Below are 15,997 nucleotides of genomic sequence, written 5' to 3'. Positions count from 1 at the left end.
GAGGGAGCGTAGGACATCGAGGGTCGATGGAAGTATTGACAAGACTTAGGGGAGACCCAGGCAAAGCGAATGGACCAGGCATAGCGGATGACTTGAATATTTCCGAAAATTACCACTAGAAGGCGCTAATAGTCTCACAATCGGTGTACCGCAGCGCTACCGACGCCATGACAATGAATATTTGTCGTTTGGCAGGAACGCACGCTTTTTTTGATAAAAAAACGATTTTTTTGAATTTTCTTACGATAAACGAAGGTAAGGTATTTGTGATTATTATTATTTGGTTATATTTCATGTGAAAATTAGTTTATATCATCCAATTTTTATTTGTTTCCTATTTAAAAAACTTAGTTTAGTTATGAAATACAGCACCCACATAGTATTTTTTAACAAAATGTTATTTGATACTGCCTTGGGCAAAGCGAATAGGGCAAAGCGGATGGACCATTCGCTTTGCCAAAATGCCAAAAGTCAGAAGTTCTTACTTCTTCTCCCATAAAAAACATACAAAAAGAGAAAAATGAAGCCAACATCCAAAAAAAAAAAAAAAAATGAAATCATAAAGAAAAAAAAACTTGGCCCATCTACCAGCGGACTAAAAGTCAAAGCAAAAACAAACGAAAATAAAAATTTGAAATGCCTTATTTGTGACGAAAATTATGTTGAACCATTAACAGAGGATTGGATTCAATGCAGCCAGTGTAAAAGTTGGGTTCACGAATCATGCACGTCATATAGTGGATATGGTTCTTACTTCTGCTACGATTGTGATTCCTAATTCTCTTTGCCCGGAGTCCAAATTCGCTTTGCCCGGGTACCCGGGCAAAGTGAACAAGACGAAGACTTTTTTTAAATTTGCATTATTTTTATAATTATAATTAATTTTACCTTTTCATTTATTTTTCGTCTGAAGACAGATATTTTCTTAACATTACTGTTTATAAAGTTTTTATGTTATGCAAACATTGTGTGTTTTATTTAATATCTCCCTTAACACATCCGCTTTGCCTGGGTCTCCCCTAGAGTGATTGGATGTAAGATGATAAAATACTATTCGTGAGGAATCAGAGCTCAAAAATAGATCGGGTTGTTTTAACGACTTATTATTTTACTCAACAACTATTGAAGGACCTGCACAGTACCACGTGGTTATCTTCAAAACCCGGGTCCATTCATTTCAATTTTTTACAGGATCTAAAAATGGCTTGTGTGAAGTTAATGTGTTAGAAAAATGGTAACGATTTAATTTTTAAAAATATTGTACGACAGATTAATAACTTATTTAAAATACCTACAAGATTAGATATTTTAACATTCAGAACATTTGGGAAGATAGGTATAAACAGAAAAAAGTTATTTAAATAGTGATTAAAATTATTTTTTTTACCTATTTTTGTGAGATTTATTAAGATTATTCCTCATATTACAGTACAATCTTCTCATACTAACCATCTTAACATCTGAGAATATAATTATACAAAAAAGTTAAAAGATTATTTAAGGAGGAATTAGATAAAATACACTGTTCCAGATTTTTCATTCAACAGCACCATTCCTCTTATCATGCCATGATGTGTTTCAACATCTGTTGTGTCGTGTGGTATCTTGAAAAGGTCGTGGCTACTGTCTTAGAAATTCATTGCAATAGCATTATTACTCTTATCATGCCATGCTGTGTTTCAACATCTGTTCTGTCGTGTGGAATCTTGAACAAGTCGTGGCTACTGTTTTCGAAATTCCATTTAATAGCATCATTACTCTTATCATGTCATGCTGTGCTAGAACATCTGTTCTGCTGTGCGGGATCTTTAACAAGTTAAAGCTCTGTTTTAGAAATTCATTTCAACACCACAATTACTCTTATCATGCCATGCTTTGTTAGAGCATCTGTTCTGCCGTGTGGTATCTAGAACAAGTTGTAGTGACGACTAAACCGGCTAGATATACCAATTTTGTCACAAGAAAGAACGCACACAGATGTAGGCATGCATTCGAATCAAACAGTGTGATACTGTGGTTTAATTCAAAGCAGTCGAATAATGACAGCTTTTCATTTTTATGTTTGTTTTAATTAAATAATAAACCAAATGGTTAAGTTAGCATCCCTGCTCGGGGATGTCAACGTATCTACCCTCGGGCACAGAACACATAGGGCGAAGATATTATTACATACAGGGATGGCATCGTGGTATACAGGGGGAGTATACTACGTGTGTGCCCACCTCACACGTGTGCCGGTGTGTGTCAGCTCACGTGTCACGGTGTGAGTGTGTCATTACATCCCCTCGGGTGATTGCCATTTAAATGTCTAATATCCTAACGTGGATTAAGTGCATGTGTGTGGGTGCGGTTTTAGGTTCTGCTACTTGGCCTGTAGTGGTTTAGCTTATAAATTGCTGATAGGGTGGTAAAACATCGGTATTTGAATAATAAATGTGCATGGCACGGTTTGTAAGCGGGCATTTTCACGAGCATTCGGTTCCTTAGAACAGTTTATCTGCGAAGCTAGATATTGACCAGACAAGTTATAATAATAACAAATGAATACATTTAATCACAATAAAATATCTTCAAATTATTCGTAATTCGTTTAAAAAAGGGATCGTAGGCCCGTATGAATTGATAGATTTCCTAACAAACTTTTAGTAACATACGAATAAATAATCCTAAAATTCTCGCAATTCATCATTATATATTAACAAGGCAAATGCAGGAGCATTTGCACGTGTTCCTAAATATTAGGAATTTACAAAAAGTGTATGAGGAAACGGCCTGCAATCCCGTTTTTAACCGGATTTCCAATAATTTGAAGAGATTCTTATTAAATAAGCGATTCTCATTTTTCTCCATGTAACTACAAAACAGATGATAAAGCATCATTTATTCGGTGACCGTATAAATCATCAAAATGAAAATTCATCACATCTTTAAAAAGTTATATAAAGTCATGGAAAGTGATGAAACAAAAACTTTATTAATTGGGTTAAGTAGGTTAGGTTAGGTTGAATTTTTTTCTTCGTTTTTAATGACTTTATATCACTTTTTAAAGGTGTGTTGAATAGTCACTGTGTTGAGTTAGCATGGAACCCATCTATTAAATAATGTATTCGTACCATGTTCAGAAATCACAATATTACCGATGTATATTTTAGTGCAATCTATGATTGCTTTAATAAGATGCAGCTAATTTGTAACCAGGTGTCTACCTAATAGAAATTAAAATAATAAAAAAGCTTTTCTTTAGAACTTAAATAAACCTATATGCACCTAACTAGAATTATTTCGTATACGTGGTCAAATCCAACAAGATATTCCAACTATCTTAAAACAATTAGATCGCTAAGAACAGGAAGAAAAGCAAATGTACAAATAATGGCGTGCGAAATACTAACTGCTAAGTCAGTACTAGATGCCGGGCACTTAGGTAGGTGGGGTAGGTACTAGCCTGATAAGGGTAGGTATCGCCTTCCCGAGCAGTCGCCTCGGAGCTTGGGAGCTCTTAGAGGGATGATTGCTTACACCCCCGACGAGTCGGGTGTTTGAAAATTCGATTTCGTCGACGGCTTCGGGGAGTCGAGATGAACATTGGAGATGAAGTAGGCGGAGGGGTGAAATGGAAGTGAAAAATAAGGGTGGATTTTGCAATGGTGTGGATGAGGCAATATTAAACTTTTTCGTAATGGGTTTTCAGAAATATTTTTTTTAATTACACGAAGATAACTTACTGATATGAAATACTGTTAATTTATTTAAAAAAATATTAGTTTTCCTGTTGAAAATGGGACAGCAGGCCTATAATGAATGAATTGAATGAGTTCCTAACAAAGTATCAGTCAAAAGTGAATACGTGTTCACACAAATACTGATATTTTCGCATTCCGTCATGTTTTAGGAAAAGAACATGTATTCTCGATATATTCTGAATGATTAATGTTCTATCAGGATGTTGATGACACCTTTTTAACAGCATCTTTTCCTCTGTGTGGTAAGTAAGAAAGCAGCCATCCTTATTGTTGGTAAAAATGCCTGAATAATACGCGTATAATAATAATATGATTTTCAATTGATCTTGTATTAAACTATGTCATCTTACCCAGTTTTATAATTTACCATTAAACACATGGTCCGATTTGATTATTCCTATGTAATTGATTATCATAATACGTACAATATTCAATGTAGGTACCGACAATATAAAAAATGTTTAAACATATTAAAAAATACAATTTTTTTAAACAAAAACATATGAATAACTTACAAGTACGATATTGTTTTGTTATTTTTACATAAATCACGTACGACTAAGATAATACGGGCATACGGTGGTTGAGAAAAACACTAAAATTGTACTCATTTAAAATGTATAAAATATTAGAATAACATTAAAATTGAGCACCAAAAAAAGCTGCACAAAATAGCTACATCTATCTAGGAATACCTTATTTTAACAACCAACATCTATCTAGGAATACCTTATTTTAACAACTTTCCTAATCTAAAAATTATCGAAAATATTTATGATTTTCAGCTTAAATTTGAAAATTACCTAAAACTATGTGTCCATAAAAGTTATCATTTTTTTAAATTCACTGTTATCGATAAATTTTGCCATTTTCTTATTTATTTTTTTGTTATTATTATTATTTGCAATATTTTATTACTTACTACATGACTTTATTTTTTGAGCTTGAATTCCTACACCAAACCACACAAAAGCCTTGTCACTTTATGGTGAAGAAAAGCTATATTTAGACTATGTAGAAAAATTAATAAAAAACTTTACAATATATATATATATATATATATATATAGGCATTATAGTGATCTGTTTTTGGGGTATTATGCCGTGTTGCATCATAATTACATCATCGATGGACACTGCAATGCTGTCCGAAACGTTGGCTAAAGAAGGGGGTAGCGCAACACGGCATAATACCGCAAAAACAAATCACTATAATACTTTTGGCAGTAAAATTCTCAAATCATATATATATATAGGCACATCGCTGAAAGCTTCGTTTTTTTAATCTCATAAACGATGCATCCAAGAGAACGATAGGTAACACTGGAGATACGTATGAATAGCAGGAGCTTATCTAAATTTGAATGAATATGAATTCAAACCACAAAGAGATAGTGAAAGTTTTATTTCAAAAGATAAAAATATAACACGTCAATCAAACACATTATTAAAATTGAGATTAGTTCTATGGATGCCAATCACAAGCGGCGCTCTACCGAAAAGGCTTAAAGCTTCTAAAAAACGTTTCGTGTTATTATTATTATAATTCGTAATTGAAAGAGATCCAGGGTTTATTAATGTCTATAGAAATCGGCCGGTCAAAGGGTTCAACTAAATTTTGATGCGAGGGGACCACGATCAAAATACTGCAAATTCTAATTTAACTAAGCTGCTATATAAAAAAAGTAGTAGTTTATTGATAAATCACTATCTGTATGGTAGACCAGTGTTTTGACTGCGCGTGCATAGTGAGTGTAGGCCATTTTCACTATCACCCAGGTGGGAAGGATCTCCAGTAAAAATATATTATGGCTAATAAATATATTTATTGGATATCCAACACCCCTGCCATAGGTTACCCCAAGTAGTTCGCTGTGTTTGGTGACTTAGCAGGGATGATTTGTCTAGGTCTCGGCGGGTGCGTTTGCCCACCCACTGCGTGGCTGAATCGGGAGAGACTGATTTAGGGAGACGTTTAGACGAGATATATTTTTTAAATGTACTGGAGTTCCTTATTGTGATCCACTGAGTGAAAATTGACTACAATAAATAAACATTTTCAGCTATCCGGCATCCCCGATTTAGGGAATGTTGTGAGGCTGAACGATTGGGAAAAGGAAGGTGATGGGAAGAGAAGGGTTGGGAAGAATGCTAAGCTAATAAAATTAATGCAAATTAAAATTTATTAAAAAAAATCCGACATATTTATGATCTCAACGTATTTATCCCATTCATTTAGTAAGGAACTTTAACGGTAATTTATTCAGTTGGTCACAATAATCAGCGCAATATGATAGTAAAACGGTCATTTTAAAATATTCAATGCAAATACATAACCCATACCCGAACTTGAAAACTACAGACAGCCTACCTTTGGTCAAAGAGCAATGCACGCCAATGTGCTTACCTACAAAGGTTAAGTATACCTATACGTAGAGTTTTATGAAAAAGAACATGATAGAATCTAAGTAAATTTAAAACACTTGTTTAATACAATCGCAATAGACGATAACCATTAAAATCAAACAAAAACACTTTTAACTTAAAACCACGAAATCATTTAATGTTATTATTTTAACCACAGAAACACGACATTAACATGAACTCTACAAAATTATCCACCAAGAAGCACAGTGCAGTTTGAAAGGTAGTTTGCAACTAATTGCAACATTTGAAAACGGGCGAATCCCAACCATTTGACAGCACAATACTACAGATATATTCGGGTGCATCCAGAACAAGTAATAATATACGGATGCACAATTGAATTTAAGATAAATAATAATAATAATGCAACGGGATGAAAAAAATGATCTGATTAAAGAAGACGATGGTAATATTACGCACTGTGAAAGGAGCCGACCGTGATTGTTAAATTGTAGAAGATGCAGCATTGTGATTCAATTATTATTTAATTCTGTAGAATTAACGTGACACAAGTGGCAATAAGATACGAGGGAATATAATAAAGTATCTCTTTGTGAGATATAAATACTAATTAATATCAAGCCTACTGCAGGCAATACTGTCACAGTATTCGCGTTCGATTGAAGTTTTCAATAGTTTTGACGTACCGAATGTACAACAAATATGTGCCAATAATATGCTATTGAAACTATTAAAAAATACAGAATCTTCTACAGACCGCGTAGCCAGTACACAAGATCGAATCAAAATGACATAAAAACATTTCAAGTAATAAAACCACATTCGGAAAAAGAAACTAGGTACATTTATTTTGCAAGAACAATATATCCGCCCCCCCAGATATAAAACGATTAGAAAAATTTAATGAGTACAAACCACGAATAAAAATATGGCTTAAAGAGGTCAGTGAAAAAAAAACACTAAAAACGACATAGAAGACATATACAATATAATTAAATAACTTTAGTCTGCCTCACACCCTAGTGACTAAGAAATACCATCATTATACATAAATTCACCATTGTACTCTGTATCTACAATGTTTAATATAGCTGTGCACGTGACACGACTAGTAAATCTGTTTTTAAAAGGGCAAAACTATTCATTCGTATTGCGTATGTACAGGCGCAAACAAATAATTCGTCTTAATTTTTTAAAGCCAATAAGTGTATTTCCGTTTAACAATTAAATTAACGCCATATGCGAACTCGTAGATTATGACTTACGCTACGTTTAACCTTAAATACATTTCAGCTTTGCATTTTTGGATCACCTCAATCATAGCTTAAATGCATACGACGCCCAAACGAAAACTTCTATAGACAGTCAATCAAAATTTATTTTGTCAGTCCTTTGCATTAAAGTGAAAATACGGTGAAATCATGAGTTATAAAAATAAAATTAGTATTCTAAAATAACACATCCTCCTTACGTAAGAACCTGCGAAGGTTTTTATTCGTTTGGGATCGTTGAAAGGAGAATAATGGAAGGATATAAAGAAGATGTTTGAAGGCGGATGTAGGGAGTAAAAATGATATCGTCGAAACGGGGATCAAAAATATTATTGTAATGTTATTGTTGCAACGTATTGTTTCCTTAATACGGGATTGCAACAAAGGGAAATCATCCTACTGAAAGATATTGAGGTGCGTCGGGCTAGCCTACCCCCACAGAAGATTATATTTCTTCTAAGGGTAGAAAAGTTTTGAGATGATGGTAAAGCACATATAATATATATATATACTCCAAAATAGAACAATGGGAATAATACTTAGGCGAAAGAGATTTTCAAAAAAATTTTGCAAAAGATGCAGGCGTATAGGCATACCGCTGATATTGTAACATTTCAAGTTTCCTCTCAAAATATGTATCGTGGAGAAGTATATTTTAGAAAGGAGCTCTAATAGGGTATTTTTAGTGTTTTTTTTCTGTGTTGAAAAATAACGATATTGATGGCATTTTTAAATACATCTGTTTGAACTTCACTTTTGTTTTCAGGAAACTCAGCGGATAGACTCGTTTTCGATGACAATGCATTCTTTATTGGTGGCAATCACGCACACAGACGCAAACATATACCTACGCATTTATCTAAAATCGGACCATTGGCAAGTTAGTCCTGCAGACCGGGAGATAAAACAGTCTATGCTGTCGGGGACGGAGACAACCATCAGGAACATAGAGAATAATACTCTCCATGATAGTCGTATTTTCAAACCATCCACGAATCAGTTTGAAGAAGTGTGATACAATATGCACATTTCTTCTGACCCGTAGATGGTTCATACCGAGCATGCCCAAGAGAAAGTCAGTAGGATAGAGCCACGGGAAGTAGGTAGAAGAATCTCAGAAATTTCTTCCGTACCGATGTAGGCTCCAAGCCACCGACCCACTGTCAAGCCTACTCCTAACCAACGCAGAGAGAACCCGGGTCTCTCAAATTTTCCTCGCAGTGCGTAGGACGAAGCCCAGCATTTTCAGTGAAGCACTACACGTCATTTCGATATAAGCATGAAATGTCAGCCTACTATCAAACACGATGCAAAGATCTTTCATAATGGAGACACACTTTAAACTTCGGACATTCATGGTATACCGGTAAAACCAATTATGACATGCCCTTGTGAAAGAAAGAATGAAACATTTAGAAAGATTGAATCAATTTTTTTAAAATCAGTTAGGGTAGCAATTTTTTTAGAATTCACCAATTCACTTCAACCTCATACTGTGAAGCCTTGAAGGTTTACAACCATATTATTTAATATTAGTATGTAGGTTGTAGGTACCTTTACCTACCCTGTTATACGAACTAACTACACAAATATTTATTCAAATATTCTATATAGGTACTTAAAAGTTATAATTTTTTTTGGTAAACTAATGTTTTTAAGACAAGATTTTTTTATGCATAGCACAAAGGGTAACAATTATTTTACAAGTAATAATTGTTACCCTTTGTGCTATGCATAAAAAAATCTTGTCTTAAAAACATTAGTTTACCAAAAAAAAATATAATTAATATTTGACAAGTTCAAGTATTTCACCTAAAAATGTAGACAATTTGTCTCGACGCCATCTAGTGAGAGAGTTAGCACTTACAATGCCTTTCTCATATAAAATAAAGTTGGTTGTTTTCAGGTGAAAAAATGTAACAAGAAGTAATTGTTGAATGAAACACTAGTATATATATTGAATAATTTCGCGGGTAAGAGATAAGCCGCCATAGCTCAGTGGTCAGAGCTGTCGACCGGAAATCGAAGGGACACGGGTTCGAGTCCCGTTGGCGTCATGTATCTTTTATCAGGAGATTTTTCAATGTGGATGAGTGTTTCAGGCGAACAATTATTGCTTGTAAAATAATTGTTACTTAAAAGTTATCGACAGATTAGTTAATGTAGGGTACTTTCTAAATCCGAGTCAACACAGAATTCAAATTCTTAAGGCGATGCCATACGTCGTGTAATATTTTGAATTGAGCCGCCATCAATAACACTCCTCTCGTAGATGGCGATAAGGCTTAAATTCCTGCTTAACACCATCCAGCTGTTTTGATTTAGGCAAGAAAAAAACATGGCCAAAAAGTGCCTTTTATTTTATTTTGTGGATGTTCAGGCATAAATATTAAAATGTTTTCCTATCATTTTATAAATAACTTAATTTGCCACATTATACAATAAAACCATAACCGAAAATGGGTTCGTAAGTAGGAAATTTTTAACTTTAAACCAGTTTTCATAGGCCTTATAAATTATTTTTTTCTGGGCTTATACAAAGACTTATGTAAAAAATACTCGATTATTTCAAAGGCCAAGATGTATTATACTCGCGGTATTTATTTAAAGCATCTGAAACATTTCTAGGCGACCAAATTTTCAGACCAAAAACACTTAATAATTATTTTTTATTTATTTATTCAAGTTCTCAAGATTGAAGATTACAAATATGAGGTAAATATGTAAGTATAAAAGTCATGGGGGCAGTTTTACTATTTTGTGACTTACGTCAAAAAATAGTTGCTATACTGTCAGTAAGTAACGTTTAAAAGGTCAATGGTCAATACAGAATCGTTACAGATCAGTTGAGTCACTCTGTTGAGAGATTTAGAAAAACCAACCACATCCCCTTGAATTATAATAAAGACCGGGCGAAGCCGGGAACTTTATCTAGTAAATTATATAATTTCGTTGACTGCATAATTAACTCTGATCCCTGAATGATATTTCCGCACTAAATATTATCAATCCAAAATTATTTATGGAGCAAAGTGCGGTAGTCCAAAGCCAAGGAGAGGAACATCTGATGGGGGCCATCGTTTATTTGTAGGCAGATGTTTCTTTGTATTTAAGCAATACGCCGACAATGATTATTGTTATTATACAACGTACAAACAAACAAAACTTTACAGGTATAAATTGTATAACTCCTTCACGGTACTTCTTATTCATATGTCGGCTGTCACAAATGTGAACAGTAACATCATTGATTGGGTAGGTACTCGATATTCCTCTATCTCATCTCTGCAGGCGGTCAAAAGAGGAACTAACGAACGATTTTTTTGGTATCCAAAAATCTATACTGATGATGAGGTAATTAACTAAAAAGTACGCAAAACATGAACAAAACAAATTAAACATTAAAATTTATATAAAAAATACCACCTTTAAAAATAAGCCGTTGCAATTGCGTACTTAAATACCTACCTACCTTTATAATATTTTGTGTAAATTTATCTATTTTAAATAAGGTTTCTACTTCCATAACAATACTTTTCCAAACACTATTCAGACAGGTAGAGCCATAATATACAACTAGTCAAAGTTAGCCATCTAGTACGGGTTGCTTGAATAATGCAGCAGAATTTACGCAAATCTGTCGTTAGCCACCTAGTCAAAGTAAGGTTTGTTCGAATAATAAATTGGATGAAGCAGATTTTCGCAAACGCAAATCAGTCACCTATCCAATCAAAGTTGGCGACCTATTCATAGTTAGCCATCTAGTGAAAGTAAGACTTGCTTGAATAATGAAGTGGATGCAGCAGATTTTCGCAAACGCAAGTCAGTCACCAATCAGGTCAAAGTTAGCGACCTATTCATAGTTAGCCATCTAGTGAAAGTAAGACTTGCTTGAATAATGAAGTGGATGCAGTAGATTTTCGCAAACGCAAGTCAGTCACCAATCAGGTCAAAGTTAGCGACCTATTCATAGTTAGCCATCTAGTGAAAGTAAGACTTGCTTGAATAATAAAGCGGAAGCAGCAGATTTTATAAAGCGCATATCAGTCACCTATCCAGTCAAAGTTAGCGACCTATTCAAAGTTAGCCATCTACTCAAAGTAAGACTTGCTTGAATAATGAAGTGGATGCAGCAGATTTTCGAAACCGGAAAAGGCAAGTATAAACAAATTACTAATTAACTAATTTTACAATCCATTTTTTTCTTCATAGTTCACTATTTTAGGAACCTCATTAAAAATTTAGGACTGCTTTACACCAAAAATTTTTTCTGTCTGTAATTTCTAGGTAAACGGAGCAATTATTTTTAGGGTGCTGCCGTTTTCATCGTGATCTATGAGGCGGTTAATCAGATTTTGTCACTAAAAATAAGTATAAGTGAGTAAAAAAAGCATTTATTGCTTAGTTGTTAGAAATCACAAAACAAGGAAACCATTTATATTTTTTTTAAATTTAAGCTTATGTATAAATAAATCCCATCGTCACGCTGGCCGAGGGCCGGGGACGGCTAGAGGGGATGTCGCCAAGCCTTCTCGTCCTAACGTCTGTCCGCCCCAGGGACCAGTGTTTCTGCCGCCGCTTCATCCCCTATAATTAATAGGGGAGGCTGCGAGAAGGGAAGACTTTTCATTAAAACGTAATCGGTCGGATGGATCCAATGCTGTGAATTAATAACTACCACACTTAGATCGCCGAGAATATGGATTTAGTCGTGTTTAGTTACTGCGCAACTCTTCAAACTTTACCTTTCTCGCCTCCTTCCTCACTTCACTCCCGTTAAGTTGAATTTACATTACGAAACTAGTTGCGAAAAAAATCATTTCGTAATGTTAGTTTCACGTCTAAAAGGAAAGTTTCATCGTATATAGGTACTATATATCGTGTGTGCGTGCAGTTTTATAAAACCAAATTAGTTTAGCCTCACACGCGATTTTTTTTTTGGCAAACAATGCTGTCGTGTATAATTTCCACATGTTAATCGTAATTAAACTAGTGTATTGCGTGTTTTGTACATCACTATGATGTGTGCATTGCAAAAAAAATCTTTAATGCTGATGGTGTCATTGTTCCTGTGATACTGAACATTTCACGACAGTTATTATTTCCAAAATGTTTGATGTCGTGAAAGTAATCCCAACCTGCATGAAAGTAGTTTCGCATAGTGTTGAGTACCTCATAAAAGATATATTGTAAATATTCCCCAAATTGGGAGTGTTATAGTCCTAAAATCGTCAAAATAATATGTTTATGAGTTAGCGCAACTATACTTGATAGAATCTCGCATACACTGAAGAATAAAACCGATAGAAGTGTGCTGTGGGCGTTTCCATACGCCACAAATAAGCTTAATTTTTTCTTAAGTGAAATTGATAAGAAAATAAATTACTGAAATTCTTTGTTGAACAAATAACCAATTTCGTTAGGCTGTCTGATGTTTAGAAGTCGAAAGGTTGGCGATATCTGTTTTAATTTCATATCGGTATAGATCACACTTCCAGGGAATATCACTGTTCAGTGCTCGACAACAAGTGATATGAGTAAAAGTGTTTCGTTCCACACTAAGCATCCCTCCAGACTATTATACATTATATACACTGGGGATGAATGAAAGTCCGTAATGAAATCTCCGGATCAGAGGGGTGATTCAATATGCAAACCCCGACATCATAAGTGTTAGTATATATTCTAACAGGGCTGTATTATGGACAAGAGTAGCTGTTATTTGAACTGACTGAATTATTTATAACAACTTCATTAGAAACGTAGGTAAATCTGTGTAATCTCAGAGGATTCTAAATATTCTAAATAGTGGAAAAACGCTTTGATGTTTGATAGCGCAAATATTTAGTTTCGAAGAATTTTTATCATTTATTTATTAATGATCTCCATGAAACGGCTATGTTTAGAATATTACAAATAAGTACATGTAAGTATTAAAGGTCACGGGGAAATTTTAACCATTCCGTAACATACGTCAAAATATAGTTACAGAATCGTTAAGCAGTTGAGTCGCTCTGTTAATTGGCACGTTTTCATTCCAAATTACTGGCATTCGGACTATGAAATGTGTGGAATCTCCCACGAGTATACTTTTTAGGCACATATAAGTTACCTCTGTCAATATAAGTGGAATAAGTAGAGTTCCATAAAATAGTAAAAAAATTTTTTCGAATAATCAATATAAGTTGCGAATTCTCCAAATATAGGGCCATGAGAATAATACCTACCTAGACGAAATTAAAATTGACTGTACATTTTTATTCGTGATAAAAAAATCAGTACTGTTGGGTATATTGGCCTGAAATCCAAAATTAAGATTTATACGAAAACGGTCGCGCAGCCGTTCCACTTAAATATCATGATGTAAGATTTGTTCTAGTGAGGGAAACTGTAGGTAACTCTATTCGAAAGTTTGTCTAAAGAAGGATGAATCGCAACACGGCATAGTAACCCTAATATTAATCACGATAATACTTAAATATCTTGATCGTGTATCAGAGGCAAACGTTCAGGATTACCCAAATGAACATCCAGGGGAAGACGGATATTTAAGGACATATTGCATTGCACGTAGGTGTGTAGCTATATCACCCATAGCAATCAGTAAAGCATCCCTACAGTGACCCCTGGTAGTTTGAAATACTCATACTGCAATATAATATCGGAGCTTTTAACAGAGGGTTTGTTCAGTATATGGCTGTTGCTAGCCCTCCGAGCCCATTCTACATGGATCAGGATATTAATCAGGAACCTACCTACAAATTGAACATAATCTTGATTGAAAAACTGTACTTGAAATGTGCATCACAGACGAAGAAAAAAACTTTTACCAACAAGTCCCAACGACGTGAAAGGATATTCAACGACAGCGGAAAGCTCCCGAGGTATCTTAAATGTGCTACGAATTGCTTATTTTGTCTTAAGTTGTCGTTAAAAAATATACCATTTTAGAAACTAGATAAAATTATCTTTGAAATGTTAGAATTTTAAATACACATTAAAATTCCTTGACAAAGAAAATCTTCTCATCAAAATACGATATTTACAAAACACATTTCAAGATGGCGTACAAATTTTCTGGCCAATATAAATTGGGCATCAGCAATGCGAGGGGTGTTATTAACAGCTCACCGAGAGGGGAGCCAAAGAGGACGGATAACGCCCTTAACTCGATTCCCAGCTTTGGTTATTGTGAAATCCGGTATCCATTTTGAGAGGGGCAGTCGCAATTGCAGAAAGATTAATAAAAGTGCCGATGGGGCTAGGAGTTGTGATAGGGGGGTTGTGATGAAGCTCTATTGTGGTGCCTTAGTGTACCGGGCAAAACGATGTTTTGGAAAACTCTTGAGACGGCTGTCATGAAGTAACTAGCGAGACCTTGATAGCATTACATAAAGAATTATGTCAGACCTGGTTGTGTTACACTGAGTCATTAACAACTTAATTGACAGTCCTGCCGTCGTTGCCACTGTTAAATTCCATGTGCCGATTAGGAATACAAGACAAAATATAACATTCTTCTGCGATACATACACAACCAACTATCAGACACACTATATAACCAATTATATGCATGATCTGGGCAACAAGTTGGGGGTACTATTGATATATTTGCTAACTCCATTTATAGAATCAAGTGTAATCTATACCAGCACTTTGTTGAATCCTACAAATAAGAGTAGCGTTGGTAATCGAAATTAAAAAAAAAAAACTAAAAAAACATTTACTACACAAAAATACAGAGTACAAAGGGTATATTATAGGATTTAATACTATTTCTTCCAGCTAAACCAACAAATATACATTATATTACAAAACCCAACAATTACACGTTAAAAATGTATGTAAATAAATCAGAGATATTTGATTTATGTAAGGCATTCATTTAAAGTGTAGTGACATTTGTTTAAAAGAAATGTTTTTAGTAATGATTTAAATTAGAGTATGTCGGTTATTTGTTTGATGCTACATGGAAGGTTGTTAGGTATATACTTTAATGGCCATGTAGTGGGCTCCTTTTTGAAATATAGTTTTGTTTACTTTTGGGATTAATAAGTTTTCTGTGAACCTTGTAGCGTGTTTATGTGTTTTTTTTGTGTGAACTTTTCTGGAGATGATCGAACTAACAGGCATAACTCCATTATATATACGTCCGTCACTGTCAGAAGTTAGAGATTTTTAAAAATTGGTCTACGTAAATCCAGGTGATCAGATTTTGTAATTTTTTGTAGTTTTAGTGATTTGTCTTATATGTAGTATTGTTCTAGTTTTTATATTATTTTATGTTACTGTTACATGTTTTAATAATATTGTTTTATATTCGGTTTATCAGTTTACTGTTATATTATGCTTTAATGTTATGTAGCATAATTTTTGATGGCTCACTAGATTCACTCACTTCTGTTTTTAAAATCCATGTAAAAGCCCGGCTGGGCGTAAGACCAAATAAAATAGAAACAAAAAAGTCGTAAAAACGAATATTTAATACAAAATGCGGAAAACCATACATAATTTAAAAATAAAAAATGGTGGGTTAAATTACGAATTCCGTAAGTGAAATTACCTATGTAACAAAAAGAATTAATGAAATATATAG

At 34.1% G+C, this 15,997-nt stretch overlaps 1 protein-coding gene across 2 annotated transcripts in view; it reads right to left on the bottom strand.

Annotated features, from left to right (window-relative positions):
* The window catches only part of LOC149412832 (Fanconi anemia group J protein homolog), a 183,240-nt gene that overhangs the window by 108,876 nt on the left and 58,367 nt on the right, over positions 1 to 15,997 (bottom strand). The window lies entirely within an intron of this gene.

This window comes from Hesperophylax consimilis, chromosome 22, assembly GCF_061612785.1.
Source record: "Hesperophylax consimilis isolate HC1 chromosome 22, BYU_Hcon_1.0, whole genome shotgun sequence".
Classification (NCBI taxonomy): domain Eukaryota; kingdom Metazoa; phylum Arthropoda; class Insecta; order Trichoptera; family Limnephilidae; genus Hesperophylax; species Hesperophylax consimilis.
The sequence above is the reverse complement of the archived record's forward strand: the minus strand, read 5'-3'. Positions and strand labels throughout refer to the sequence as shown.